This window comes from Antedon bifida, chromosome 8 (assembly GCF_963402885.1).
Source record: "Antedon bifida chromosome 8, ecAntBifi1.1, whole genome shotgun sequence".
Taxonomy (NCBI): Eukaryota; Metazoa; Echinodermata; class Crinoidea; order Comatulida; family Antedonidae; genus Antedon; species Antedon bifida.
Genome location: NC_136233.1, coordinates 17,279,581 through 17,284,526, shown reverse-complemented (window position 1 = coordinate 17,284,526; position 4,946 = coordinate 17,279,581). Strand labels below are relative to the sequence as shown.

The 4,946-nt window shown below is 29.1% G+C and overlaps 2 non-coding genes across 2 annotated transcripts; one reads left to right on the top strand and one right to left on the bottom strand.

Moving 5' to 3' along the window:
* Positions 1-727: 727 nt before the first annotated feature.
* Positions 728-799, bottom strand: Trnah-gug (transfer RNA histidin (anticodon GUG)). The gene has a single exon. It is a non-coding gene; the product is annotated as a tRNA-His (tRNA).
* A 2,859-nt stretch (positions 800-3,658) lies between these two features.
* Trnah-gug (transfer RNA histidin (anticodon GUG)) lies at positions 3,659-3,730 on the top strand. Its single transcript has one exon. It is a non-coding gene; the product is annotated as a tRNA-His (tRNA).
* The last annotated feature ends 1,216 nt before the right edge of the window (positions 3,731-4,946 follow it).

Genomic DNA, 4,946 nt, shown 5'->3' with positions numbered 1-4,946 from the left:
TTAACCACTAATAAAACCAACCACTAAACGTAATTCTAACCACTAACGTAAAAGACTTCATCAACCATTGTAACGTAACAAAATTCCACTAACGTAACATCTGAAAATGTTGACATATTCTGGTTTTTTTTTATATGGAAAGTTGAAAAACTTTGCTTTGTTTTGAGTCTTAACTTGTCTGTTTGTCAGTACATTTTCATTCTAAGAAAAACGATAATATCCTACGGTCATGTCATCGTATAAATTCAAATTCGTGACCAGAATTCACAAACTAACCGGTGATAATTCAAGGATCTGGATGAACAGTTATTTTAAGGTTTTCATAACTAAAACTTCAAATCAAAATCAAATCAAATCAAAATCAAATCTGTATTTGTTCCATATACTGTATAAAAATGTGTACATGGCAAAATTGTTTTCCTCGACAGAAATATGGTGAAACAAACAAAAACATTCACAATTACATCATACATTTGATAAAATTACAATTTACAAAACAAGATTCAACTTGCAGGCCTACTGTTATGTTCTAACTACTAGCCTACTGATAATGTAAACCATACCTTATCATTGCATTAATTGTTCCTTCTTATCTAAAAAATGCACGGGTGTGTTCTGATATTTAAATGAATATGCAAATCGGTCACACCTGAAAATGTTTTGTCCGCCGGTGTTTGCAGATTTTAAAAAAAATCAATCCCACTGCCGTGTCATTGTGTAAATTCAATGCCGTGACCAGGATTCGAACCTGGGTTTTTGCGGCCACAACGCAAAGTACTAACCGCTATACTATCACGGCGAGCTACGTAGGATATCTGGAAAGATGACGGTTAGTTAAACCCATGTATGGAAGCCAAGTGTAGTCCGTTTAATTATTGACGAAAAATAGTTAATTTCTAATCAACATTTAACTATCAATTCAATTCATTTTCTTCTTTTGATTCACTGTTACTATTACTACTTCTACGAATAATGATAACAGTAGGCATAATAATACAGATACTTATACATTATAGAAATTAAAATATTTCATTTCATAGTTTGACAGTAAGCACTGTCTTTAAAATATATTATATAATAATATACTTCTTGAAAAAGAAAGTAAATAAATTACAAATTTATAAAATATTGGATAACACATACCAGCACCTTGTCATGTGCAACTATATAATTCAGCCGATTCCATACTGTATCATGTCTAGCGACAATAAACCGTCAGTAGTATCGTGTCTGCTGGCTGCAACACCGGGTCATTGCTGTATATTATAGTGTCAGGAGAGACTATTCAATTATTTTATATAGATAACTGAAACGATAAAGGTTCACTTTGCCATAACAATTATCATGGACAGGTATTTAAACCAATTCCTCATATGCACCAAAATATCGGCCCTTTTGGAGTACATGGCATATAGCTTTACATTAATGGACAAGAATATGCAAATTAGCATTCATAAAGAAATTACACACACACAATCTAAACATAAATTATTCTTTAATAGATATCACTAAATCTGAAATACAAGAAGTTAATTAGAAAATCACAAAAAAAAAACACATTTGTTTTAAATAAAAATATCTGTAATACCTAACCAATTCTTTTTTTAAAAGTGAATTAAAAAAAATTGTCTCTTTGATGGCATTATATGAGAGTGTCTTATATTAAGATATTATTAAAATCGGAAAGAAATATATATATTTATTTGTATTGTTGTGTTGAATCAATGACGGTAATTGACACAAGTTATTATTTTGTTCGTTCAATTTAACAACCAAAAAAATAATAATTTCAAATTTAATTTTATCCAATCGATATATGTGATATCTTGAGTAATGACAGTATTAATTTGGTGCATGGAGTGAATTATCCATTCTTTAATTCGTTAATATCTTACAATCAAGGACAAAAATAAAAATCACAACAAATCACATTAAATTTAATAATAAACATGATTTTCGAACTACCACTTATAGGCTAAAATACGATAAACTTCCAAATTGTTCAACGCATTATTAAAATCATTTGAATTATTTATACATTTTCTTCGTATGTCAATTGTAATGTTGTAATTTAATTTGTTTAAATTTAATGTGCAATTACAGACATAACACGCATGGGAAAAGTGTGCACTGAGAAACGCCAACAGGTCTACAGAACCACATTGCACACATTGTATTAATCCGCCAACTTTAAATTTATTATAGTGCGCAGTGAAGTAAATTGTATAAATTGCTGATTTATGATTATATAGAAATAGAATTAGCATTAAAACATAATGTAATCATAGAAGAAAGAATGCTCCATGATTATCAAAGGTGGGTATTATTTAAATACATTCCCATCGAAAATGTGTAAAGTTATACTGTAAAGCTCTGTCTACACTATCAAACTAGTTTGGAAAAAACCCCATGATGATGTTATATCACTACCATATTTGGGCATATCACTACCATATTTGGGCACATCAACACTAGTTTGAGAGTGTAGACAGAGCTTTAAGTTATACTGTAAAGATCTTTTAATCAATATATACTGTGAAATGTTAATGAGAAAAACTATGACAGTTTAAGGCGTGTTAAAATTATTATTATTATTATTATTATTTCTTTTACTGCATGATATTAGTTGTTTAATTTACAAGTTTATTAGGCAGTAATTACAATCAAACATTCTGTATGGTTGATAAATACATAATTTCATAAAGAGGTTAAAGCAAACAAAAGTTGATTACTGCAGTATTCTTCAGTAGAATAATTTGAAATGGTATCTAAGTCGTATATAATATCTGTTTCTAATGTGCACTGTTTTGGGAAATTTCTTTCACATTTTTTAGCCTTCGATTTCGAAGTTAGACATTGTTTGTCAAAACAGATCCAAAAAAACAATGATTCATAAACGTTAAAATAATTTTTAATATTAGCTAATTCTGAAGGAGAAATGTTAATTGTTTATAATTACCCGTTTATGCAACTTATTATTTCTGCGACAGATGGTTCTTAAATGAGTCTAGTATTAATACACGTGTGTTCAAGTCGGAACCAATGTTTTGTTATTGTTCAGTATAAATAATTCAAAAAATAAAACAATAAATAGAAGCTTTGTTATTTATTATTCAAAATATGGCATTTCTCTTCAAAGGACAAATTACTGGGGAAAATGACAATGCTTTGTGTATCACTGAGTGGATATCAATGAAGATGCAAATAAAAACAAAAAGTTATATCAAAACGATAAAGTGAAACAGCCAGAAAGAAATTGCAGAGCTTTGGGCATACAATACTAGCCTTTACTCAGTGACAAATATTTCTTTAAACATAAATTCATTATCCATGTTATTAGGCCGGTTATCCATTTTCTATATTTAAAATTACATTTATAATGTTTAAAGTTTTTTTTTTATTTCTTTCGAGGTTCAAGGCTCATTCTGCACCATGTATACAATAAGTTATATGTTTTGTTGTTTGTATGCATCATGTGGAATCAGAATATAACAGAATTAGGTAATTAGGTAATATAGAATGGTAGTTTCCACGTGGGTTGATTATTACAATTTTATTAAAGGTTAACTGTTTTTCAAATTAATTATTAAACGAACAATAATTGGTTTTCAATACCATAGTGAAAAACAGTTGATTTTTCATATATCCTACGTAGCTCGCCGTGATAGTATAGCGGTTAGTACTTTGCGTTGTGGCCGCAAAAACCCAGGTTCGAATCCTGGTCACGGCATTGAATTTACACAATGACACGGCAGTGGGATGTTCTATTTTTTTCTTTTCAACCTTCATTAATTAAATTGATTTTTTTTATTCACGTTCAATTTAGATTTATTGTAAATTCATTAAATTAAATTATTCTTTAAAATATGGAGTATTTTGATTTTTCCAAAATAAAATTACTTATTTTATTAAATAACACTATCGTACACGTTTCAATAGTATACTCAAATTTTATTTTGAAGACGAATTGATGAAGATCAGGAAACCGTGTCCCCATCGCCAGTATATACAACTTGCACTGGTATTCAAATACAGCCATGCATGTAACATTTAGAAAAGCTTTACACACTGATGATGGAAAACAATTTTATTTTTACATTTTAAAATGGTCGTCCGACTTCAAAATAAAAAGATGAGATTAGACCTACTATTGAAACAAGTAAATTAATGTATCCCAGTATGTCTTGTATTGTATTCTTGATTAAAGTGCTTATGGAATATATTGTGGAAAAATATCGAATCATAATTGATTTATTTTTTCGAAGTTTGTTTTATATTATCATATATCAAACTCCCTGGATTATGGACAAAGAAACCCTAATCGTCAATGCCAGACATACATATTCGTTTATGGATGCGAACGTTAATTCATACAAAGATGACTGTAATACATTGATATAGGCTGAGTATTTTGATATCGATGTTATCTCAAATTACTATGAGTTGGAACTTTAAAACAAAACCTATTTTATTAAAAGTTTTTCATTTTAACCCTTAACCACAGCATTTTAATTCGTTTTCAACAAAACTTTCCACTTTTTTTTCTCAATTGTTAACACTTTTTGTTTTGCAACCACTTGAATATTCTGTTCAGCGTCTTCCGGAATTACATTATCATATATCAACTTTGCAACAATCAAGATTGAAGATATAATCTGTTGTTACGTCTATAATCAAATTACATGAGTAAATAACAATTCATAGTAATGTTTGCCATGGTATGCATGAACTGGTGCCACTAGTTTAAATAAAATTAATATTGACTTGAATTGGCGTGTAGCTATATGATTTTAGGACTTCGCAAAATTCTGTTGGTCCTTCTGTAATTGTTGTGACCTCCGATCAATCATGTTTAATTCACAACTATATAAAATGTATTTATGAAAATCAAAGATATTAAAACACCTCACATTTTAAGTAAGCATTTTTTCCTCAGTAAGTTTACT